The sequence below is a fragment of the Lissotriton helveticus genome, chromosome 2_1 (assembly GCF_964261635.1).
Source record: "Lissotriton helveticus chromosome 2_1, aLisHel1.1, whole genome shotgun sequence".
Taxonomy (NCBI): Eukaryota; Metazoa; Chordata; class Amphibia; order Caudata; family Salamandridae; genus Lissotriton; species Lissotriton helveticus.
In genome coordinates this window covers 49,718,545-49,745,583 of record NC_136059.1, presented here as the reverse complement: position 1 = coordinate 49,745,583, position 27,039 = coordinate 49,718,545, and the positions used below count along the sequence as shown (strand labels likewise).

Genomic DNA, 27,039 nt, shown 5'->3' with positions numbered 1-27,039 from the left:
GCTGGTTCCCCTGGGGTATTCAAAAACACATAGGTGCCAAAAACCCTTCCATGGTGCTTGACATAAAACCATGGAACAATTCACTACTATGGAATAAATGTTATCCAGTCTTCACCTGTAAGTTCTATGAGGTATGAAGTCTGATGAATTACTCCAAATAGCAGATGTTTACAGTGTGACTAAGGCATCCTGTCACCTGGTAACACATGTCAGCACATCACCAGCATCTGTCAACACAGGGTGAGTGCACACAAACAGGTGCGGGGGGGGGGAGGGCTTGACAAAGCTTGAAGAATAAAGCTGCATGTGGAGGGAAATAATGGCACGTGACTCGCACCAGAGAAAATTCAACTACTGGTAAACAGGCGGGGAGCTTTCTTTTAGCTTTCATCTGATGGGTGGAAGACTTCCTGCAACTGCTTTCATACCATATTCCATTCAAAAACCCAGCCACCACAACCCTTGTAATTACAAAAGATGCAACAGCCTTTATTATTGCATCTCTTACAGGTTTCGTGCATTTTGGTCATTTATTATTGAATGCAAAAAATTCCAGTAACTATTGAGCACCAGTGATAGATGACCGACAGTGCACGTTTTTGTGTATTTTTTATGATAAAGTGTTGAACCTGGCCCTTTGTCCAGGGTTATCCCCAAACTTTGCCTTCCTCCTCCCCTTTTGCTGAGTTTGTATATGTTGGCTTTAGGAGTCTGAGCATTTTACGGCTGCTAACCAATGCTAAAGTGTTCGTGCTCTCTGCTTAAAACATGGTAATATTGGCTTATTTACAATTCGCTCATTTAATTTACTTATAAGTGTCACGTACATCTATATATATGTATAACCTACTGGCAATTGCCAGTAGATAGTTATAGTTAGGAACTATTTTCCATAGGAAATGTGTTTTTTCTTTTCCCAATAACTTTGGTGCCGGTTGAAGAATCTTCGCAAAATTTTCAAAACTAGTGGCCGCTCCGGTCAGCTCCGGCCTTGAAAGTATCGGGGTTATTCGCCAAGAGGGGACGAGAAAAAAGGGGGTCACAAAACGTGTTTTCGCCATGTTATTTTCTGTAGGAAACTTTAGACAAGGCTACAGCTCAAACTGCTGAACGGAATTACACCAAATTTGGTAAAAAAGGTACCCTTGGTTCAGAAAGAGGCCTTTTTGTTAAAAGGTGTAAATCAGTGCAGTAGTTCTGAGGAATCAAATAAAAAGAGGTAGGAAAATCAATTTCCCATAGGAAACTTTAGACACGGCTACAGCTCGAACTGCTGAACGGAATTACATTAAATTTGGCAAAAAGGTAGTGCTTGGTTCAGAAAGCTTCCAGTTCCCTGGGGCAATTATAATTTATATAGCGGGGGCCGCGGTGCCCCTGTAGCCCTGTGGACCAGCTTCATTACCTAGGCCCCCCCATGCCCCAGGGACCCACCTCCTCCCGGGGGCTTAATTTATATAGGAGGGGGGCTTGGGCCCCCCAAGCCCCGGGGACCACCACCTCCCCAGGGCTTCATTTACATGAGGGGGTCCTCGGGCCCCCCAAGCCCCAGGGACCGCCACCTCCCCGGGGCTTAACTAATGTAGAAGGGGGCCTCGGGCACACCAAGCCCTGGAGACCACCACCTCCCTGTGGCTCAACTTATTAATATGTGTGGTAGGCTCGGGCCCCCCACGCTGCCCCGGGGACCACTACCTCCCTGGGGCAGTTTCTATTCAAATTTGGGGTCCATAACGGACCCCTGGCCCCGGGGACCACCACCTCCCCGGGGCTTTGCCAATTTTGGGAGGGGGGTCAAGCGGCCACCCTCTAGGAGCCCTTGAGGGCCCTGGGGACCGCCACCCCCATCCCATCATGAACTTGTCCCTGCTTCGGATCTTCTATAGTTGTTTACCAAATGTGAAATTTAGTACTGTTTTTAAAGCTTCCTATGTCATTAGGTAACCATATGCTGCTAGTATACACCTAAAAAATATTTTTAATCCACTGGTAATGATATAGTGTTCTGTATATTTTTGGTATATTTTTCAGATCTCGCATATACAAATGGTGTTCATCAATGGGAATCATTATGTCGAATATCTATTGCAGCGGTAAGATATAAGTGAAATATTATTTGATTTTTAGTCTTATAACAATTGTTTATTAGATACTAATTCCTGTACTCTATGATTTAACAGTATATTAGAAGTGACATTCGATATTTGTTACTACGAATTCGGACAGTAATACTGTACAAAAGTACAGCAGCGGATGACACACACGAACCGGGAAAAGAAAGCGACAGATTTACTAACTGATATAACGAAGGGTTTGCTTGTTGAACTTGAAGAAAAAGAAAACGTGGGCTTCGAAACAACGCTGAGCATGCAAAGAGAGTACAACTGCTACACCAAAAAAAAGGAAAGCTTTACATACTATCATAGAAATGAAGGAGCATATTATCAACAAAAGGCGATACATTATCGCCGCTTTTATCGACAGGAAACTGCTGATAAAGCGGCGATAATGTGCTTGATAATAGGCCCTTGTAACTTCCCATAGCAGCTCAGGTTCTGGTGTTAACCTGGGCTCCTATGGTTATTCACAAGGGCATATTATCAAGACCATTATCGCCGCTTTATCTGCAGTTTCCCGCCGATGAAAGTGACGATAATGTATCGCCTTTTCTTGATAATATGGCCCATGGCTGTTTTTTTTTACCAGTAAACTTAGGTGCATAATATCAAGGACCGGTGTTAAAATTATCGCAGTTTTATTGGCAGGAAACTGCTGATAAAACGGCGATAATGAGCTTGATAATACGGCCTTGTTATTTCCCATAGAAGCCCATGTTAACACCAGAACATAGGTTTCTATGAGAATTTACAAGGACGTATTTTCAAGCCCACCCTCCCAACATTAATAAAAAACTCCAGACAATGCAGGTACCTGAAGCTGGAAGGACATTTTACATATCACTGCCCCAGAAATGTGGCGTTCCCCGCAACGCGTACAGGGAGAGAGAGAGAGAGAGAGCTCAAAACATATTTTTTTTTTTAAAAAGACCCGAGGGGTGCCGCTCACCGAGACTGCAGGGAGTAGGGCCATAACCCCCCCCCCTGCATACTTCAAAATTAAAACCAGAGGAGTGCCGTTCCCCATTGCTTGGGGCACCTTACAAGCCCCAATTATGCAGAAAAATTGCCCCCGTAATTTGCCTCCCCTGGACCTAATGAATAAAACGGACTTCTACTTTTTTTTCACCTTTTCCACCACGTACAAGTACTGCACGTGTACCCCGCCATTTTTTTTTTTTTAAATAAAAATTGAGCCTAAAGATCCATATACCACCCCCTAACCAAGACTATAGGCTCAGAATGTTTCTACCCTGCCCAGTTTCCTTATTTCTCAACTTTGTTTTACTGTTTTCTTCGGACTCTGCTCTCCCGACAAACAAAATGGCTGCCAACACTTCCTGGTTTGGAGTATTGACAGCCAATCAGCATGCAGCTCCTGCCCGTAATTGTACATATTTCCATACGCGTACGCCGCGATTTTTCTTTTAAAAAAAAAATAGAGCCTAAACATTCATGTACGACCCCCTGAGCAAACCTAGAGGGTCAGAATGTCTCTAACCTACCCCTTTTCCTTATTTCTGAACTTTGTTTCACTGTTTTCTTGTGACTCGGTTCTAGCGAGGCGCAAGATGGCCTCCAACACTTCCTGGTTTCGAGTGTTGACAGACAGTTCACAGCCAATCAGCATGCAGCTCGCGCTCGTAATTGAACAGATTTCAGTACGCGTGCTGAACTCCGTCTCTAGATATCGCTATGATTTTACTTGCAATTTTCTTAGAAACTACTGAACGGATTTACACCATTTAACAAAAAGCACAATCTGAGAACAGAACTCTACCTCTCTGCCAAATTTCGTGTAATTCCATTCAGCCGTTCGGGCTGTAGCCCTGGCTAAAGGTCCCTATAGAAAATTGCATGGGGAAAACACGTTTTGGGACCCCCCTTTTTTCTCGGCCCCCACTTGACGAATCACCCCCAAACTTTTGTGGAAGGAGCGGAACCAAGCAGGCCATTTTCTTGGAGAAATTCACGAAGATTCGTCCACCAGCGCCAAAGTTATTCCAAATAGAATGTTGTGGATTTCCTATGGAAACTAGGTCCTAACTATAACTACCTACTGGCGACAGCCAGTAGGTTATATATATATATATATATATACATGGGTTCCAAGTGCTCCAGAAGAAGCTTTTTGACTTTCTCATATATATATATATACATATATATATATATATTCACTGAAAAAACCATAGGTTATAGACTATATATAGTTAGGAATTAGCATTTACAAAACCTTGAAAATTCACTGAAAAAACCATAGGTTATAGACCATATATAGTTAGGAATTAGCATTTAAAAAACCTTATTTTACTCACACAAAACCATTGAAATTCCATATATAGTTAGTTGCACTAACTATATATCGCGCACCCGCAATCCACTGCTGATCATGTCACATATTACATCATTCATGACATGGTCAGTGACATCACTGATGACATCACTGATGACATCTCAAATGACATCACTGATGACATCACTGATGACATCTCATTTGACATAATTCTTGTGCTAATACGATAAACCTCTTCAGACTCTAATATAACCTTAGATACACTCAGTGTATACAGACACTCACACACTGCCACTCATCCATGGAGTTACTCACACACCCAGTCAGTCATGCAAAGAAACAATCTCACCTCCATTTCTTCAACTATACAGTTAAACACACCTTACTTATTGATACATATACTAACACATATTTACTCTCTTATACAATCCCTGATACAAGTTCACAATGATCGATACAACCACTCACTCATTCAGTGGCTCTCATGCACAGTTATTTATATATGCCAACTCTCACATGTACTGTGTTTTACATATGTACTTACTATGACATGTAGCATTGAGATATCCATTCACTCATCAATACACTCATGCACACAGTCAACTGCCCATGTAGCTGTTTCCACATGCACTCTTGAACTCATACACCTAGTGAATAAACTGCTCACACATCTATGCATAGAGTCACACACCTTCCAGCCACCCCCACACAAACTCAATCTCCCATAGAAATACTTGGGCAACCAATTAATAACACATATAGCCTCTCGTATAGCTAATGATCAACACATGCAGCAGTTTACAGAACAGACATAATGATGCACAAATTAAGACAGTTTAGTCACTAACCCATGCATTCAGTGAGACACATTTAATCACTCACTCATACAGTCAGTCACGCACCTACTAAATCCTTCATCCAGACACTTATACATCCACTCATTCTTCAATATGTAAGACATATTTTAACTTTACAGAAACATACAGTCACTGGATGTTGTCATCAGTGATGTCATCAGTGATGTCATTTGAGATGTCATCAGTGATGTCATCAGTGATGTCACTGACCATGTCATGAATGATGTAATATGTGACATGATCAGCAGTGGATTGCGGGTGCGCGATATATAGTTAGTGCAACTAACTATATATGGAATTTCAATGGTTTTGTGTGAGTAAAATAAGGTTTTTTAAATGCTAATTCCTAACTATATATGGTCTATAACCTATGGTTTTTTCAGTGAATTTTCAAGGTTTTGTAAATGCTAATTCCTAACTATATATAGTCTATAACCTATGGTTTTTTCAGTGAATTTCAATGGTTTTTTAATAGCAAATATCATAAGCTGTCGAATGTCAAGTACGTGGTAAGTAAAAACATTTTCGTGTTTATGCACACTGATCTGCTTTGAATACTGCCCCCCACCCCTCATTTCTATTAGGAGTACTCTCTCTTTGCAGATAGTGAAGGGTAGTTAACGCAGCCCTTTGCCCCCTTTGTAATACGTCGTGCCTGCTTCTCTCTCCATTTGATTGATTGTTCTCTTTGGTTCATTCTCTATTTACAAACAAGCACAGAGTCGCAATACTCTGTTTAGTCTTTGCAGATAGCGAAAAATCGTGTAAAAAAACAAAAGGAATCGAGCAAAATCAGTAGGCCACTAATGGGATCTCTTTTTGACCTCGCTAAAATAGAAACATTAGGAACAACCTGTTGAAAATAGCAATGCGTATGTACATAAGCGGCGTTCATTTGTGTTCACAGTACCCCTTGTTGATTGTTTCAATCGAGCATTGAATTGTTCGAAGTTAATTCTCTTAAGGATCTTCTCTACCTGCAAACGAGGAAGAATAGGAATATTCTCTCTCCCTTTGCAGATAGTGAAGGGTAGGTAACGCAAGCCTTTAACACGTCGTACCTATTTCATTCCTCATTGATTGATTGATTGTCCGAACATTGACTGTTTGGGAATTAGTTCTTTTTGGAGGTATTCCCTGTTTGCATATAAACGTAGGAAAATCTTTGCAAGTAGTGAAAGGGTACGTAATGCGGACCTTTCTCCCCCGTTGTAATCTGTCATGCCTATCTACTCCCCACTGATTGATGCACCTTTTTCACCCGGACCATTTACTAGAGATACGTCATCTGGCCCGACCAGAGAGCACCCCTAGTGAAAAGGACATATGCAATAATAACGAAGTGATCACTGTATCCTGTTAACAGAAACTTTACCATGAAACAACCTGGAAAGAAAAAAATAGGAAAACGAAAATCAGTAGGCCACTGATGAACATGAACATGAACTTTTATTAAACAACAAACAAAGAAACGATAACATAACGTAATGATAAAACCTATTAATGTCCTAGAAACAAGAAAACGTTAAAGTATGCCAGTGGTGAGAGACCAGAAAAACAGTCCGAGAAACCAAATCACCCCTCGCTGTCCCAACTCATGCACTCTGAAAGTTCAAAGTTTTGAGGAGTGCTTGTAACATTGTCTGAAGCCTATTTGCAATTGCTTCATCTTCACTATTCTTAAAGTAAGTGGGGGCTGTTGTGATGCGGTGCCACCCTGAACCGCTTGACGGAGGCCCCCGAGGGACGGTGTCATGTCGCGGACTCGGAGGGGGCGCTTGGCTCCGGCCCCCTCCCCAAGTCGTGTTGCCCTGGTGTGGCCTGAGATCGCCCCCGACATAGGTGGCCGGCTCCCGGGGTCAAGCGGAACTTTTTTCCTTTTGGTGACTCTTCCATTCTTCACCTTGTCCCACAATCCGTTTCACCTAAAGACACGCTGTAGTGGGGCACCCCTTTTCCATTTCATTTGCCATTCAGCCCGCTTTTGCTACACTGTGCCTCTTCCGCTATTCAGCTGTTTACCGCCCGCTCTTTCGACTACAGCGTCTCGCTCACCATGTACTTGAGTTGCTCCCGCTCTTGCGGTGCAGCGATAGGCGGCTGCCACAGGACTCTCAAAATGGCGGCCATCTCTTCAGATTTGGGCGTGGTCCACTAAAATGGGCCTGCGACACCTTGGAACTCGGACGCTTGTCTGCTAGAGCTTGGGCTCCATTCTCGAAAGCGTCCCCTCATCCTTGAAGATTCTACAAAAGTCTTGGGGGGCCCCCGACTCCCGCAGGCTTCTGGTGGGGAGCGCCTAGCATGATTGCTCGTGGAATGGCCACGACGGAGCTACGAAATGGTGGTGCTCTCATGCTAACGCCAGCTTCAGTCTGAAACATCCAGAAACACTGTAGACTACCAATTCGATCAGTTCCGGTAGCGCTCCAACGTGACCCGGTAGAGAAGAACTTGCCCTCCCCTCTTTGACTGATGGTTCTTGTTGCCTGTCCCTTCTGTTGTCATTTAACAGAACTATTTAGCCTGCTGAAAGGGGTTGTGTGCCGTCCGCTGGTTGGTGGAGACATTTTCACTATATTCTGGACCTGCGTTGTCGCGTAATGCGTCATATGACGCGCCGCGTTAGAAAGTTTAATAAATTATTAAACACAATAAACAATCCTTAAAAAATAAAAGTCTATCATTCATTTTTCATTGCAGTACGCTGCCCAGAAAGCTTCCCGGTTCCCGGACCGGGCGCTACCCACGCAAAAAAACAAAAAAAAAATTTTTTTTTTTTGCCCCGCGGGGCCGTTTTAAAGCCTCCACATTAAACCTAGGGGGTCAGGGAGGATCTACTATGCCCCCTTATGGTTATTTGCCCCTTTGTTTTGGCCTCCTCTTGTCTCTCGATCCTACCGAGAGACAAGATGGCGGCAGCTACGGACTTTTTGGAATGTTGACAGACGCCAGAGAACCAATCAGCTTCGCTTCACAAAGCTCCGTTGCGCGAAAAGTACGCGTCCTGGAGCGCTGCCCGGTCCGCTGCTACAGATATATATCTTTTTTTAAACGTTAATTTCTCAAAATCCACTGGAGCACATATATTGAGACCTACAAAAGGCACATCGGGCTACCAGTCCCTACAATTTTGCCAAGTTTCGTGCAAATCTATTCAGCCGTTCGGGCTAAAAGTGAGGCTAACCGCCCTATGGAAAAATCAATGTTAAAAACACGTTTTGGGACCCCCCTTTTTTCTCGGCCCCCCCTTGACGAAACCCCCCCAAATTTTCAGGGGCTGCTCAGAAACAAAATGTGCCATTTTCCTGAAAATTTCAGCCAATTCCGTCCACAAACGCCAAAGTTATTAGACATAGAATTTTCAAAAAACCCATAGGGAAAAAATCCTAACTATATATACCTACTGGCGACCGCCAGTAGGTAATATATATATATATATATATATATATATATATATATATATATATATATATATATATATATAGAGAGAGAGAGAGAGAGATATCTTGCCTCAATGACTTATCTGCATTTTTATTTCCAAATGGAACAGGAAGTTCATCCCCCTTACGCGTTTCCGCTGTGACTCCAGCCTTGCTCACAGGTGAGCAAGTCAGTAATGCCAAAGAGTCCATGTTAAATATGTTAAATAGGTGTAAACATGTGGCCAGCAATAATCCTGCTATTCCCACAAAGCACCATCCGTGTTCACGAAGACTTAGGATTTAATAAATACGTGCCAATAGCGTTTGAACCCCGGAGTCCTCAAAAACATAAGTGCAGATCAGTGCCTGTGATAAAAATTTTGAAAGTCACGTTTTATAAATAGATCGCAGCTTGCTTTTTGCAGCTGCCTTTGATAAAAACAGTGTTTCTTTAAAATGTTCAAACCTGCCGGAGTCGGCAGGAAAAGATAATACTCTTACTATTCCTTACTCTCCCTGTCAGTGAAAAATTTGAAATCCTTTAATGTCTCACGGAGAGAAGCGGGGCATGCTCCCCATGAAAAATCCTCACAAAAAATGTCTCCAAGTCACATGCAAAAAAGTTTTATCACATGCACTGATTTGTACAAATGCTTTTGAGGACTGTGGGGTTCAAAGGCTATTAACTGTTTGCCAGTCAGGACCATCAGTGGAGGGATGGACTCTGTGTTCTTGGGGGCATATCAACAAGCGGCAGCGATAAATATCGTGAGGAATTTTATCGCCTGCTATCTCAGATAATTATCGCCATGCTAGCACTGTATTACCAACGCATAGCGCAATGGCGATAATTATTCCTGAGATAGCGATGTTTTCCATGGAACATCGCTGCATTTCCAGCGATGTTCAATGGAAAACAGCAATATCCTTGTTGATAGGGCTGGGTGGTCTCAGCCTTATATTCCACCACCCATTGACTAACATTGTTTAGTCAAAGGAAAAGCAGGCGCAAGGAAAGTAGCGATAACCAAGGTTAGCGCTAATTTTCTTATCACTATGCTTGTTAGAAGGCCCATTGATAATTGAAGAAATGTCGGTTAGCGACATTTCTCCAGTTATTTTGAGCTGGAACACTCACTTTGCATCTCATTAGAGATGCAAAGGTGGGCGTTACAGGAAAGGGCGCTAAAGCAAGGATTCACACGGTAGTGTGACCTTGCTTGTATTGTGATGAAATTATCGCAGCTTTTCGGCCGAAAACGGCCGCAAAAGCAGCGATAATTTTTTATCGCCGCTGTTAGACCTGTCCTCCTTGGTGTGGGTCCCCTTACATCCAGGGCCCGACCATTTACCCCATGCGAGGCCAACACCAGCGTAAACGTGTTCTCGGTCCTCCCCGATCCCTCCTGATCCCGGAGGAATAGTACCAGCCCCAGCGTAGCACCCCCAATTCCCCCAGTGGCAGGAAGCCTAGTGCCAAGGCCCGGCGATAGAAGTTCTAGATCCGCCATCACCGTTCCCCACAGAGACCCGACTCTATAGCCCCCCCACACAGGGCCCCACCTCCAGAGAAACCAAAACCCCCAACGCGCCATGCCGGCTGTGGGTAGCGAGCCTCTCCCCAGTAGAATGGGGCGGAGGAATTTCGATCACACCTCCTGCCAGGAATGGCCCCAATCCCCGCCAGGCGGCTGGAAACCCCACCTCAAGACTTCAAAGGGATAAGAGCGCCAAATGGCAGGATGCGCCGACAATCAGCCCCGGGCCCCAGGAAGCCGCCTGCGAGGGCTCAAACTTCAAAGGACAAAAACCAATATAACTGGGGCTGCCTTTGGGGTTAGCAGTTAGTTGAATTCTGGAAGAAGAGGGCCCTGCTGTCGTGGTCGCGGCCCATCCTGCTCCCTCGCTGAAACTAGCTGAGCCCTGCTGACTTGGTCGCAGCTCTCTTGACCCTTGGGGACGCTTCACTCTCCCCTGTTTGAGACCTGCTGACTTGGTCGCAGCTCTCTTGACCCTTGAGGACGCTTCATTCACTCCGGCTCGAGCCCTGCTGACCTAGTCGCGGCTCGAGCCTTGCAGTGTACCCATCGTACCTGCGGAAACGCCAGAGAACCAGCCGCGCTCGAAAATATGAGCCGTACCTTGAACTCATCGTACCTAGGGGTGGCGTACCGAGGCACAATTAGGAGAAATAGAAAATTGGTGTGGGAGCACACTGCTTCACCTCCCAGCAAGGTCGCCCCTAAGCATCATGGTAGATGCAGTCCGACAAGCGAGTACACTTGCAAAGTCTCTCGAGTGTTTCACCAGGTGGGTGCAGATTAGTGCTGGCCATCTCTGGACACGTGTTTCTAGATTATTATCTGTCATCAGCAGAGATTAGGCATTTTTTGGGGTTGCTGAGCAGGCTGCCGTATCCTTGGAACGTAGTATCTCTCTAGGCGAGCAGGTGCCTCTCCATGAGCTCGTCAGACCACAGCGGCTCGAGGGAGCCTTCAAGTAGAAAATTGGTGTGGGAGCACACTGCTTCACCTCCCAACAGAGTCACCCCTAAGCATCATGCTAGATGCAGTCCGACAAGCGAGTACACTTCCAAAGTCTTTAGAGTGTTTCACCAGGTGGGTGCAGATTAGTGCTGGCCATCTCTGGACACGTGTTTCTAGATTATTATCTGTCATCATAAGAGATTAGGCATTATTTGGGTGTACTCGCTTGTCCATCTGAACTGCATCTACCATGATGCCCAGGGGCGACTCTGCTGGGAGGTGAAGCAGTGTTTTCCCACACCAGTTTCTTCCTTAAAGGCTTCCTCGAACTCGCAGAGAGGCACCTGCGCGCCTCGAGAGATACTGCATTACAAGAATACGGCAGCCTGCTCAACAACCCCAAATAATGGGAGGTGAAGCAGTGTGCTCCCACACCAGTTTCTTACTTAAAGGCTCCCTCGAGCCACTTTGAGCTGACGAGCTCGTGGAGAGGCACCTGCGCGCCTGGAGAGATACTGTGTTCCAAGAATACGGCAGCCTGCTCAGCAACCCCAAATAATGTTGCCTAATCTCTGATGATGACGGATAATAATCCAGAAACACGCGTCCAGAGATGGCCAGCACTAATCTGCACCCACCTGGTGAAACACTCAAGACTTTCCAAGTGTACTCGCTTGTCGATCTGAACTGCATCTACCATTATGCCCAGGGGCGACTCTGCTGGGAGGTGAAGCAGTGTGCTCCCACACCAGTTTCCAATTAGGAGAAATGTTTTCATTTCTCCTCATTTTTTCCTCTTTCAATGTGTGCTGCATTCTACAGCACACATTGAAAGAGGAAAAGGCCAGTGGTAATTGTTTTTGTGCAGGAAGGTGCCCCTTCTCCCCGTGACGCAGGCATCCTTGCATCAGCATGGCAGCAGTTTACTTTCCAGTGCAGGGGAGAACACAGGAATGCGACATATTATTGTAAATATGTCCCATTCCTGTGCTTTGAAAGTGCTGCAGCGTGATGCAGCCAAAGGGCTTGTGTTGCTGCGCTGCGGCACTTCCTTGTAAATCTGCCCCTGGGTATCTGAAGCCGTCCTTCTCCTTCTGCAAGGCTCAGCAGAGGGGCACTGGGACTCAAGTCCATCTGCCAGCCTGGACAGATGTGCTGCTAGCTTCTCACCGCGCTTGCTGGGAATCTAATGGGAATCCTACAACATTGACTGGTTCACTGAGTACTTGTATAGCGCAGCTGCAACCCGTCAGGACATCATGGCGCTATGTTCGCAAGTCAACATTTAGCAAAGGAATTACAAGTGGGAAGAGAAAAGAGACACTTTAGCATCAGCTGTGACGGAATGGAGTGTAGAATTGGCGGCAGACTGTTCCATGGAGAAGTCTTAAGGAAATTAAATGCCTTTCCACCAAGTTTAGTTTTCCTCACACGTGAACCCCAACCACGGATCAGAGCGTGCGAGAGGAATATCTCTGCGAACAGAGGGGCTTATTTACAAGCCCCTTGTGCCAATTTTGCATAATTTTTAACATGGGAAAAGAGACGTACGGGTGGTGCAAGGGGCTTGTAAATAAGCCCCAGAATTATTATAAACCTGGGGCCCTGGTCCAAAGGGCCCGGCAACAGAAGCCGACAATGGTCGACAATGAAATCCCCACAGGTGTTGAGAGAGGTGGGTTTGTGTCCCCTGGAAGGCGAGCTGTCGGTTCTGGGTGAGTGAGACCGAACTGTAAGAGTCCAATCCGGGCAGAAGAGACAGACGCCTGGCACGAGGACCTTCCGTGGCCTCCGGGGATGAGAGGGGGCTATCTTTAACATTTTCAAAAGAAGGAAGGATGGATGGCAGCTTTAGAGACAGGGTCCTGAAATGACAGGTTGGCATCAAAATAACCACAACATTTTGTGCTCAAAGAGTATAAGGGGGCGGCTCTGAGGGGCAGATTTACAAGAAAGTGACGCATCTGTGAGGATGCATCACTTTCCCTGCGCCACTTTGAGAAACCCTTGCGCCACTATGGATGCGCCGTATTTACAATGCAGCGCACCATGGCGCAAGGATAGACAGATGCGTCAGAAATTCTGACGCATCTGTTGACGCAAAAGTTATGCATTGCTGGAGCTGTTCACAAGCACGACACAACTCCAGCAATGCAGGGGATGCCTATCCTCATTGTGCTGCGTCACTCCTTATGCCTGCTTCAAGCAGGCGTAAGAATTTGACGTGGGTCAGTGAAATTTTGTAGATTTCACTGCGTCACTTCTACCAGGCTTTTTTGCGTTGGAACGTTCACCCTGCTTACATTATACCTGACGCAATTATAATGTGACGCAGGGCTTTACAACGTGACACATCTCCCTAGATGCGTCACGTTGTAAATGGGCCGCATTTTTACGCTGCTGCTGCGTCACAAAAAGTGACGTAACTGCGGCGCGAAAATGATGCAGGGGGCTTGTAAATCTGCCCCTGAGTCTGTCAGGCCATCATTCGAGTTCCAGACAAGACAATAGTTTCCAATTCAGCATTTATATCGGCCACAACCATGGCGAACAACCTGGGTCCGACTCGGACAGACAAATATAAATATAAAAGTGTCCCCCGTTAGTGAGTTGGATAGCTAACACCAGCTTACAAACTGGTGCAGTGTTGAACTTTTAAAGACTGGCTTCATAAGTGTTGTGCAAGGGATGGAGGGTGGCTGGATTTGAGATTGCTGCACTAAATGTTTGTTTTAAGATCAGCAAAATCACTAAAACCAGTATCCCATCATACCATAAAACAGGCTCACAAGCACACACAGACCTGTCAGACCAGTCCAGCGGGTACTGCCTGACTGCCCCATACGCCAGTCCCACCCTGGTAGCAGCATGACTAAGGAAGCTGGTGTGCACAAGCACTACGCACCAGTGTGTTTGACGCAGAGTGCAGGCCTCTGTAGGAAGTTAGGGCCAGATGTAGGTAAATGGCATTTACAGATTCGTAAATACCGAATTTTACCGATTCGGTACTTACAAATCGGTAAATGCTATGTAGGTATTTTTACCGATTAATTTAACGAATCTGTAGAATTCGGTAATTACCGAATCGGTATTTACCGATTCGGTGATTGCCATTGATTCCTATGGGCCTTGAGGCCCATAGGAACCAATGGCAATCACCGAATTGGTAAATACCGATTCGGTAAAATTACCGAATTGACAAGGGGGACAGGGTGTCACTTTGACACCCTGTTGCACCCCTGATTCAGGCTTGTGTGCCATGTGACACACAGACATGCCCATGGCACATGGCACAGGTGTACATGCACAGATGTGCATGTACACAGGAATTCGTTATTTACCATCAAATAGTATTTGATGGTAAATAGCGAATTCTTAAGGCCCTGTGGCACTGTTTTCAGTGCCACCTACATGTCAAATTACCGATTCTGTAAATTTACCGAATCGGTAATTTTTTAGCCCCCTACATCTGAAAATCCAAATACCGGTCGGTAACGGACGAAATCGGCCGTTACCGACCGGTATTAGGTGACCTACATCTAGCCCCTGGTGTGCACAAGCACGACGCACAAGTGTCTCTGACGCAGAGTGCAGGCCTCTGTAAGAAGCTGGTGTGCACAAGCACTGCGCACAGGTCTGTCTGACGCAGAGAGTGCAGGTCTCTGTAGGAAGCTGGTGCGCACAAGTGTCTGACACAGAGAGTGTAGGCCTCTGTAGGATGCTGGTGTGCGCAAGCACTACGCAAAAGTGTGTCTGACGCAGAGTGCAGGCCTCTGTAGGAAGCTGGTGTGCACAAGCACTGTGCACAAGCACTGCGCACAAGTGTCTGACGCAGAGAGTGCAGGCCTCTGTTGGAAGCTGGTGTGCACAAGCACGGTGCACAAGTGTCTGACACAGAGAGTGCAGGCCTCTGTAGGAAGCTGGTGTGCACAAGCACTGCGCACAAGTGTCTGACGTAGAGAGTGCAGGCCTTTGTAGGAAGCTGGTGTGCGCAAGCAAGGCGCATAAGTGTCTGACGCAGTGATTTCAAGCCTCTGTTGGAAGCTGGTGCCCACAAGCACTGCACACAAGTGTGTCTGACACAGAGAGTGCAGGCCATCTGTAAGAAGCTGGTGTGCACAAGCACTGTGCACAAGTCTGTCTGACGCAGAGAGTGCAGGCCTCTGTAGGAAGCTGGTGTGCAACAAGCACTGTGCACATGTGTCTGACACGGAGAGTGCAGGCCTCTGTAGGAAGCTGGTGTGCACAAGCACTGCACACAAGTGGGAGAGGTGTGGCGCCGCGGCCAGGGCGACTGACGCTGGAATCTGAGGACCACGGTTCGATCCCCGGCTCCGGCGGCAGGTTAGCCCAGCACCATGTGACTCTGGGCAATAGCTCGCTTAATCTTCCCGACGGCCCCCAGCGCCTAGAGACCCTTACGGGTGATTGTGCGCTTTACAAATGTGGACTTTACTTTACTTTCACAAGTGTCTGACGCAGTGAGTGCAGGCCTCTGTAGGAATCTGGTGTGTACAAGCACCGTACACAAGTGTGTCTGATGCAGAGAGTGCAGGCCTCTGAAGAAAGCTAGTGTGTAAAAAGCACTGCACACAAGTGTGTCTGATGCATTGAGAGCAGGCCTCAGTAGAAAGCTGGTGTACACAAGCACTACGCACACGTTTTTTTTGACAGAGAGTGCAGGCCTCTGTAGGAAGCTGATGTGCACAAGCACTGTGCACAAGTATGTCTGAAGCTGGGAGTGCAGGCCTCTGAAGGAAACTGGTGTATTGCTCAAGCACTGCACAGAAGTGTGTCTGACACAGGGAGTGCAGGCCTCTGTAAGAAGTGGGTGTGCACAGGCACTGTGCACCAGTGGGTCTGACACAGGAGGTGCAGGCCTCTGTAGGAAGCAGGTGTGCACAAGCACTGTGCACAAGTGTGTGTGACTCAGGGAGTGCAGGCCTCTGAAGGAAGCTGGTGTGTAGAAGCACTACGCACAAGTGTGTCTGGCACAGGTAGTGCAGGCCTCTGTAGGAAACTGATGTGCACAAGCACTGCACACAAGTGTGTACGAACCAGAGAGTGCAGGTGTTGGACCTGGCCTCGTGGCGTGGTTCCCCTCGTTCCTCAGCACCCTGTTAGCGTAGCCCCACACCCAGAAGCCCCTGGTCGTCCTGCTCCCTGTACGCCCTAACTCCCTGCACGACCCCGCCAACCGACGACCAGCCCCGCATGCCCCCGGCCTCCTTCCCGGCTCTGAGCGCCCAGATCCTGCATCACCCGACAGGGCCCCGGCATCCATTTTCCCTTCCCGAGATCCCTGACTCCTCGGACCTAAGCATGACCCCGGCCCTCAGCGAAACTCAGACTCCAAGGCGCGCCAGTCCCGGCTGGGGGGTAAAGGGATCCCCGAGTGAGATAAGACAGGGAGTTTCGATTGCCCCTCCGGCCTCCCCTTAGAGACTGGTTTCTCTCACACCTCTGGCCTTCCCCTGTGGGCTGGTTTCGATCACACCTACGGCCTCCCCGAGTGCTGGCTCCAGACCCTGCTAGGCGTCTGGGAATGCCCGGACGCATCTTCAAAAGGATCAAAGAGCCAACCGCCGTACCTCTCCAACGACCAGCCCCCAAGGCATGAGACCTCCGCCTGTGAGGGTCGGGACATCAAAGGGCCACTGGACTATATCAAGGCTCGCCCAACAACTAGCGGGCAGTTGTATCCTGGACAAGAAAGCCCTGCTGATCTGATCGCGGCTGACCCTTGGGGAGAACTGAACCACCGAACTCTTTGAGCCCTGCTGACGCTGTCGCGGCTCCTTCTCGTAACACGGAACTGGAACATCGGAGCCCTGCTGACGCTGTCGCGGCTCGTCCTCGTAAAGACGGAACTAGAACATCGGAGCCCTGCTGACCTCGTCGCGGCTCGAGCTTGAACTCTAAAGAGATCTTCGTGAAACTTCCTGAGCCCTGCTGACGCTGTTGCGGCTCCTCAAGAACACCTCCGGATCGAGCCCTGATGACCTCGTCGCGGCTCGAGGAGTACTCTGGTCCGGCTGGACCATCGACGCTACCAACATGACCTGAGCCGACTCGAAGTGAGTGAAGCAGCTAGTACGACTACCATCTTCCGTATCCCCCGGCTCGAGGATTGAGAGCTGTGCGCAGGGTACGCTTCGTGCTAGCCTAAAGACTGAGACTGTCCCGCTTCCCTCTTCCCGAATTCCTGAGACTTTACGATCCCTCGATCGCTTGTAAATAAGAGTGCTGAAACCTTTCTTTTATTGTTGATAAAGAACTTGTTACTGAAAACCTACGGTGTGGTGTCCGTTCGTAAGTGTGGTGTGAGCTCAGTGTGTACGATCCTAGGCTCTAAGTCTTCCCCAGCGGGGATCTCACGTTAAGATTCAGCAGTACTGGTGGGAGAGGTGGGTCCCGGGGTGGTCGGGTGAGCATAACCTGGCCCTCTGAGATCGCCCCTTCTAACAGCAGGCCTCTGAAGGAAGCTAATATGCACAAGCACTGCGTAGAAGTGTACCTGACGCAGAGAGCGCTGGCCTCACTTCGCACAAGTGTCTGACGCAGAGAGTGCAAGCCTCTGTAGGAAACTGATGTGCACAAGCACTGCACACAAGTGTGTACGAACCAGGGAGTGCTGGCCTCTGACGGAAGCTAATATGCACAAGCACTGCGTAGAAGTGTATCTGACGCAGGGAGTGCAGGCCTCTGAAGGAAGCTGGTGTGCATAAACATTACGTACAAGTGTGTCTAATGCAGAGAGTGCCGCTGTCTGAAGGAAGCTGGTGTGCACAAGCACTGCACACACTGGCGTAACAAAAAGTGAGGGGGACTCCCTGCACGGTACTTAGGGGGGCCCCCTCTGGGCTCAATCAGGAGCTCTCCCGGCCAGAGTTCAGTGCCAAGGGGGCCCCTTGGAGCTATGGGCCCCCCCGCACCGCGCGGGCTGCGGGGGCCTGTGTTACGCCCCTGACTGCACACTAGTGTGTCTGATGCAGGGAGGGAAGGCTTCTGAAGGAAGCTGCTGTGCACAAGCACTGTATACCAGTGTGTCTGATGCAGGGAGGGAAGGCTTCTGAAGGAAGCTGGTGTGCACAAGCACTGCACACTACTGTGTCTGATGCAGGGAGGGAAGGCTTCGGAAGGAAGCTGGTGTGCACAAGCACTGTATACCAGTGTGTCTGATGCAGGGAGGGAAGGCTTCTGAAGGAAGCTGGTGTACACAAGCACTGCACACTAGTGTGTCTGATGCAGGGTGTGCAGTCCTCTGCAGGAAGCAGGTGTGAACAAGCACTGCACACCAGTGTGTCTGGTGCATGGAGTGTAGTCCTCTGCAGGAAGCTGGTGTGCACAAGCACTGCGCACCAGTGTGTCTGACGCAGGGAGTGCAGGCCTCTTCAGGAAGCTGATGTGCACAAGCACTGCGCACCAGTGTGTCTGACGCAGGGAGTGCAGGCCTCTGCAGGAAGCTGGTGTGCACAAGCACTACACACAAGTGTCTGATGCATGGAGTGCAGGCCTCTGTTGGAAGCTGATGTGCACAACCACTGCGCACCAGTTTGTCTGACGCAGGGAGTGCATGCCTCTGCAGGAACCTGATGTGCACAAGCACTGCACACCAGTGTGTCTGACGCAGGGAGTGCATGCCTCTGCAGGAACCTGATGTGCACAAGCACTGCGCACCAGTGTGTCTGATGCAGGGAGTGCATGCCTCTGCAGGAACTTGATGTGCACAAGCACTGCGCACCAGTGTGCCTGACGCAGGGAGTGCAGGCCTCTGCAGGAACCTGATGTTCACAAGCACTGCGCACCAGTGTGTCTGACGCAGGGAGTGCAGGCCTCTGCAGGAACCTGATGTGCACAAGCACTGCGCACCAGTGTGTCTGACGCAGGGAGTGCATGCCTATGCAGGAACCTGATGTGCACAAGCACTGCGCACCAGTGTGTCAGACGCAGGGAGTGCAGGCTTCTGCAGGAAGTTGGTGTGCACAAGCACTGCACAGAAGTGTGTCTGACGCAGGGAGTGCAGGCCTCTGTAGGAAGCTGATGTGCACAAGCACTGCGCACCAGTGTGTCAGACGCAGGGAGTGCAGGCCTCTGTAGGAAGCTGATGTGCACTAGCACTGCGCACCAGTGTGTCTGACGCAGGGAGTGCATGCCTCTGCAGGAACCTGATGTGCACAAGCACTGCGCACCAGTGTGTCTGACGCAGGAAGTGCATACCTCTGCAGGAACCTGATGTGCACAAGCACTGCGCACCAGTGTGTCTGACGCAGGGAGTACATGCCTCTGGAGGAACCTGATGTGCACAAGCACTGCGCACCAGTGTGTCTGACGCAGGGAGTGCATGCCTCTGCAGGAACCTGATGTGCACAAGCACTGCGCACCAGTGTGTCTGATGCAGGGAGTGCATGCCTCTGCAGGAACCTGATGTGCACAAGCACGGCGCACCATTGTGTCAGACGCAGGGAGTGCAGGCTTCTGCAGGAAGTTGGTGTGCACAAGCACTGCGCACCAGTGTGTCAGACGCAGGGAGTGCATGCCTATGGAGGAACCTGATGTGCACAAGCACTGCGCCCCAGTGTGTCAGACGCAGGGAGTGCATGCCTCTGGAGGAACCTGATGTGCACAAGCACTGCGCACCAGTGTGTCAGACGCAGGGAGTGCATGCCTCTGGAGGAACCTGATGTGCACAAGCACTGCGCACCAGTGTGTCTGACGCAGGGAGTGCATGCCTCTGCAGGAACCTGATGTGCACAAGCACTGCGCACCAGTGTGTCAGACGCAGGGAGTGCATGCCTCTGGAGGAACCTGATGTGCACAAGCACTGCGCACAAGTGTGTCAGACGCAGGGAGTGCATGCCTCTGGAGGAACCTGATGTGCACAAGCACTGCACACCAGTGTGTCTGACGCAGGGAGTGCATGCCTCTGCAGGAACCTGATGTGCACAAGCACTGCACACGAGTGTGTCAGACGCAGGGAGTGCAGGCTTCTGCAGGAAGTTGGTGTGCACAAGCACTGCGCACGAGTGTGTCAGACGCAGGGAGTGCATGCCTCTGGAGGAACCTGATGTGCACAAGCACTGCGCACGAGTGTGTCAGACGCAGGGAGTGCAGGCTTCTGCAGGAAGTTGGTGTGCACAAGCACTGCGCACCAGTGTGTCAGACGCAGGGAGTGCATGCCTATGGAGGAACCTGATGTGCACAAGCACTGCGCCCCAGTGTGTCAGACGCAGGGAGTGCATGCCTCTGGAGGAACCTGATGTGCACAAGCACTGCGCACCAGTGTGGCTGACGCAGGGAGTGCATGCCTCTGGAGGAACCTGATGTGCACAAGCACTGCGCACCAGTGTGTCTGACGCAGGGAGTGCATGCCTCTGCAGGAACCTGATGTGCACAATCACTGCGCACCAGTGTGTAAGACGCAGGGAGTGCAGGCTTCTGCAGGAAGTTGGTGTGCACAAGCACTGCGCACCAGTGTGTCAGACGCAGGGAGTGCATGCCTCTGGAGGAACCTGATGTGCACAAGCACTGCGCACAAGTGTGTCAGACGCAGGGAGTGCATGCCTCTGGAGGAACCTGATGTGCACAAGCACTGCGCACCAGTGTGTCTGACGCAGGGAGTGCATGCCTCTGCAGGAAGTTGGTGTGCACAAGCACTGCGCACCAGTGTGTCAGACGCAGGGAGTGCAGGCCTCTGAAAGAAGCTGAAGTGAACAAGCACTGCGCACCAGTGTGTCAGACGCAGGGAGTGCATGCCTCTGGAGGAACCTGATGTGCACAAGCACTGCGCACAAGTGTGTCAGACGCAGGGAGTGCATGCCTCTGGAGGAACCTGATGTGCACAAGCACTGCGCACCAGTGTGTCTGACGCAGGGAGTGCATGCCTCTGCAGGAAGTTGGTGTGCACAAGCACTGCGCACCAGTGTGTCAGACGCAGGGAGTGCAGGCCTCTGAAAGAAGCTGAAGTGAACAAGCACTGCGCACCAGTGTGTCTGACGCAGGGAGTGCATGCCTCTGCAGGAACCTGATGTGCACAAGCACTGCGCACAAGTGTGTCAGACGCAGGGAGTGCATGCCTCTGGAGGAACCTGATGTGCACAAGCACTGCGCACGAGTGTGTCAGACGCAGGGAGTGCATGCCTCTGCAGGAAGTTGGTGTGCACAAGCACTGCGCACCAGTGTGTCAGACGCAGGGAGTGCAGGCCTCTGAAAGAAGCTGAAGTGAACAAGCACTGCGCACCAGTGTGTCTGACGCAGGGAGTGCATGCCTCTGCAGGAACCTGATGTGCACAAGCACTGCGCACAAGTGTGTCAGACGCAGGGAGTGCATGCCTCTGGAGGAACCTGATGTGCACAAGCACTGCGCACCAGTGTGTCAGACGCAGGGAGTGCAGGCTTCTGCAGGAAGTTGGTGTGCACAAGCACTGCGCACCAGTGTGTCAGACGCAGGGAGTGCAGGCCTCTGCAGGAACCTGATGTGCACAAGCACTGCGCACGAGTGTGTCAGACTCAGGGAGTGCAGGCTTCTGCAGGAAGTTGGTGTGCACAAGCACTGCGCACCAGTGTGTCAGACGCAGGGAGTGCAGGCTTCTGCAGAAAGTTGGTGTGCACAAGCACTGCGCACCAGTGTGTCAGACGCAGGGAGTGCATGCCTCTGGAGGAACCTGATGTGCACAAGCACTGCGCACCAGTGTGTCAGACGCAGGGAGTGCAGGCTTCTGCAGGAAGTTGGTGTGCACAAGCACTGCGCACCAGTGTGTCAGACGCAGGGAGTGCAGGCCTCTGCAGGAACCTGATGTGCACAAGCACTGCGCACGAGTGTGTCAGACGCAGGGAGTGCAGGCTTCTGCAGGAAGTTGGTGTGCACAAGCACTGCGCACCAGTGTGTCAGACGCAGGGAGTGCAGGCTTCTGCAGAAAGTTGGTGTGCACAAGCACTGCGCACCAGTGTGTCAGACGCAGGGAGTGCATGCCTCTGCAGGAACCTGATGTGCACAAGCACTGCGCACGAGTGTGTCAGACGCAGGGAGTGCATGCCTCTGAAAGAAGCTGAAGTGAACAAGCACTGCGCACCAGTGTTTCTGACGAAGGGAGTGCATGCCTCTGCAGGAACCTGATGTGCACAAGCACTGCACACAAGTGTGTCAGACGCAGGGAGTGCATGCCTCTGGAGGAACCTGATGTGCACAAGCACTGCGCACCAGTGTGTCAGACGCAGGGAGTGCATGCCTCTGGAGGAACCTGATGTGCACAAGCACTGCGCACCAGTGTGTCAGACGCAGGGAGTGCATGCTTCTGCAGGAACCTGATGTGCACAAGCACTGCGCACCAGTGTGTCTGACGCAGGGAGTGCAGGCCTCTGAAAGAAGCTGAAGTGAACAAGCACTGTATACCAGTGTTTCTGACGAAGGGAGTGCAGGCCTCAGACGCATGCACATATGTGTTCACATGCACACCAACACACACTCACACACACATGCACACACACATGTCACATTTATTAAAGGAGCATTTTCAAACAAACTATTGGCTTTGCCAACGCTTACTTACTTAAACAGGCTAGCTGCTCCCTTCAGGAATTAAAATTGAAAAGTCAAATCTCGAACTCTCCATAAAGGCGCCCCTACTTGATCAGCTTGTACAATAAATGCTAGGAACCCCCAGGTGCTGTCAATCATTCAATCAATCAATCAAATATTCTGGATTTGTAGAGGGCACTACTCACCAGTGAGGGTATCCAGGCGCTAGTGTTGTAATTCTTGTACTTTCAAACTAACGGTAAAAAGTGTTTTTAATAACATTAGAATTACCGAATGAGGCCTTGCCCTGTAATTTTGATGCAACATCTGTGCCTTCATCGACGCACTTACTCATAAATTATCAATGCGCTCCCTCACTCACTCTTTCTTCCATCCATGCACTCATTCATCCTTGACTCACATTGACCCACTCAAAGAAGCAAAGCAACCAGACACACCCACGCACAGGTGCATACACTCACGCATGCACACACACGCTCACATGCGCACACAGGCATGCATGCCCACATTCACACGCACGTGCACATAGTACACACGTACAGGTTCATAACCTCAGAAGCATGCACACACATGCACACATTCACACAAGCACACACACTTGCAACCAGACACACCTACGCAGAGGTTCATACACTCAGATGCATGCACACATGCGCTCACATGCACACACAGGCACACATTCACACATTCACACATGCACGCACAAACATGCAACCAGACACACCCACGCAGAGGTACATACACTCAGATGCATGTACACACACGCTCACATGCACACACACGCACGCATGCACACATTCACACATGCACGCACAAACATGCAACCAGACACACCCACGCAGAGGTACATACACTCAGATGCATGTACACACACGCTCACATGCACACACACGCACGCATGCACACATTCATACACATGAACACACACACTCTTACACACACATTGACGCACACACACACAAACAGACACACCTACGCATAGGTGCATACACTCAGATGCATACACACATATGCTCACACACATATGCTCACATGCGCATACAGGCATGCATGCACACATTCACACATGCACACAGACGCACGCACACAAACACATAGATGCATACACTCAGACGCATGCACACATGCACTCACATGCACACACAGGCACACATTCACACAAGCACACACACATGCAACCAGACACACCCACACACAGGTGCAAACAATCAGACACATGCACACATGTGCTCACATGCGCATACATGCACACACAGGCATGCAAACACACATTCACACATGCGCACACACATGCAACCAGACACGCCCACACACAGGTGCAGACACTCAGACACATGCACACACGTGCTCCCATGCACACACATGCACACATTCACACACTTGCACACACTCTTACACACACACATTCACACACGCTCACACACACATAAAACCAGACACACCCACGTGCAGGTGCATTCACTCAGATGCATGCACAAATGAGCTCACATGCTCACCCAGGAACGCATGCACACATGCACACATTCACACACGCACATACACATGCAATCATACACACCCACGCACAGGTGCATACCCTCAGATGCATGCACATATGCGCTCACATGCACACCAACACACACTCACACACACATGCACACACAAGTTACATTTATTAAAGGAGCATTTTCAAATAAACTATTGGCTTTGCCAATGCTTACTTGTTTTCGCTAAACAGGCTAGCTGCTCCCTTCAGGAACTAAAATGGAGAAATCAAATCTCGAACTCTCCATGAAGGTGCCCCTCCGGGATCAGCTTGGACAATAAATGCTGGAACCCCCAGGATTGCGCGTGTCCAGGAGTGGGAGTTATCTACAACAAGATTAGTAGTTATATGGATTGAAGAGAGTGACCCTAAGTTTAAAAGATGCTGTTTTACACATGTGCATGAAACAGCTGTCTTGGTACTCACGTGCGAGGGTGTACTGTCGTCGCAGGTTACTTATGGGCCCTCCTGAGGACGTCTTCCGGTCTCAGAGGGAGGCAGAGAGGTATCCAAGCACCCTAGCCTCAGAGGGAGGTAGAGAGGTACCCAATGACCCCAGCCTCAGGGGGAGGCAGAAAGGTGCCCTATGACCCTAGCCTCAGAGGGAGTCAGAAAGATGCCCTATGACCCAGCCTCAGAGTGAGGCAGAAAGGTGCCCTATGACCCTAGCCTCAGAGGGAGGCAGAGAGGTGCCCTATGACCCAGCCTCAGAGTGAGGCAGAAAGGTGCTCTATGACCCTAGCCTCAGAGGGAGGCAGAAAGATGCCCTATGACCCAGCCTCAGAGTGAGGCAGAAAGGTGTCCTATGACCCTAGCCTCAGAGGGAGGCAGAGAGGTATCCAAGGACCCTAGCCTCGGAGGGAGGTAGAAAGGTGCCCTATGACCCTAGCCTCAGAGGCAGGCAGAGAGGTCTCCAAGCACCCTAGCCTCAGAGGGAGGTAGAAAGGTGCCCTATGACCCTAGCCTCAGCAAGAGGTGGAGAGAAGCCCTATGACGACCCTAGCCTCAGAGTGAGGCAGAGAGGTATCTAAACACCCTAGCCTCAGAGGAAGGCGGAGGGGTGCCCTATGACCCTAGGCTCAGAGGAAGGCAGAAAGGGGCCCTATGACCCTAGCCTCAGAGGGAGGCAGAAAGGTGCCCTATGACCCTAGCCTCAGAGGGAGGCAGAGAGGTGCCCTATGACCCTAGCCTCAGAGGGACGCAGAGAGGTGCCCTATGACCCTAGCCTCAGAGGGAGGCAGAGTGGTATCCAAGCACCCTAGCCTCAGAGGGAGGCAGAGAGGTGCCCTATGACCCTACCCTCAGAGGGAGGCAGAGAGGTACCCTATAACCCTAGCCTCAGAGGGAGGCAGAGAGGTGCTTTAGGACCCTAGCCTCAGAGGGAGGCAGAGTGGTATCCAAGGGACCTAGCCTCAGAGGGAGGCAGAGAGGTGCCCTATGACCCTAGCCTCAGAGGGACGCAGAGAGGTGCCCTATGACCCTAGCCTCAGAGGGAGGCAGAGAGGTGCTCTAGGACCCTAGCCTCAGAGGGAGGCAGAGAGGTGCTTTAGGACCCTAGCCTCAGAGGGAGGCAGAGAGGTATCTAAGCACCCTAGCCTCAGAGGGAGGCAGAAAGGTGCCCTATGACCCTAGCCTCAGAGGGACGCAGAGAGGTGCCCTATGACCCTAGCCTCAGAGGGACGCAGAGAGGTGCCCTATGACCCTAGCCTCAGAAGGAGGCAGAGAGGTGCTTTAGGACCCTAGCCTCAGAGGGACGCAGAGAGGTGCCCTATGACCCTAGCCTCAGAGGGAGGCAGAAAGGTGCCCTATGACGCTAGCCTCAGAGGGAGGCAGAGTGGTATCCAAGCACCCTAGCCTCAGAGGGAGGCAGAGAGGTGCCCTATGACCCTACCCTCAGAGGGAGGCAGAGAGGTACCCTATAACCCTAGCCTCAGAGGGACGCAGAGAGGTGCCCTATGACCCTAGCCTCAGAGGGACGCAGAGAGGTGCCCTATGACCCTAGCCTCAGAGGGAGGCAGAGAGGTACCCTATAACCCTAGCCTCAGAGGGACGCAGAGAGGTGCCCTATGACCCTAGCCTCAGAAGGAGGCAGAGAGGTACCCTATGACCCTAGCCTCAGAAGGAGGCAGAGAGGTACCCTATGACCCTAGCCTCAGAGGGACGCAGAGAGGTGCCCTATGACCCTAGCCTCAGAGGGAGGCAGAGAGGTGCTTTAGGACCCTAGCCTCAGAGGGAGGCAGAGTGGTATCCAAGGGACCTAGCCTCAGAGGGAGGCAGAGAGGTGCCCTATGACCCTAGCCTCAGAAGGAGGCAGAGAGGTGCTTTAGGACCCTAGCCTCAGAGGGAGGCAGAGAGGTGCCCTATGACCCTAGCCTCAGAGGGACGCAGAGAGGTGCCCTATGACCCTAGCCTCAGAGGGAGGCAGAGAGGTGCTTTAGGACCCTAGCCTCAGAGGGAGGCAGAGAGGTGCTTTAGGACCCTAGCCTCAGAGGGAGGCAGAGAGGTATCCAAGCACCCTAGCCTCAGAGGGAGGCAGAAAGGTGCCCTATGACCCTAGCCTCAGAGGGAGGCAGAGAGGTGCCCTATGACCCTAGCCTCAGAGGGAGGCAGAGAGGTTCCCTATGGCCCTAGCCTTAGAGGGAGGTGGAGGGGTGCCCTATGAACCTATTGAGCCTACAGAGAGGTGTTCTGGGGAGGTAGAGGAGGCCCTAGTCTGGGAGTGAGGCAGATGCATGCTCCAGTGGCACCGAGAGGCAGAGTGCAGCTCTTATAAGGAGGAGAGGCGACACTTCCTCAT

The 27,039-nt window shown here is 50.3% G+C and overlaps 1 protein-coding gene across 2 annotated transcripts in view; it reads right to left on the bottom strand.

Moving 5' to 3' along the window:
• Window positions 1–25,580, bottom strand: part of LOC144817699 (uncharacterized) — a 227,770-nt gene extending 202,190 nt beyond the window's left edge. Inside the window, exons 1-2 of one of the 2 annotated variants that reach the window (XM_078674457.1) lie at window positions 24,669–25,580; window positions 24,418–24,568 (exon numbers count right to left, since the gene is read on the bottom strand). The gene's annotated coding sequence lies outside the window, so the exon portion shown is untranslated. The remainder of the gene's footprint in view (window positions 1–24,417; window positions 24,569–24,668) is intronic. The other variant, XM_078674455.1, reaches the window with a different exon arrangement.
• Between the last annotated feature and the right edge of the window lie 1,459 nt (window positions 25,581–27,039).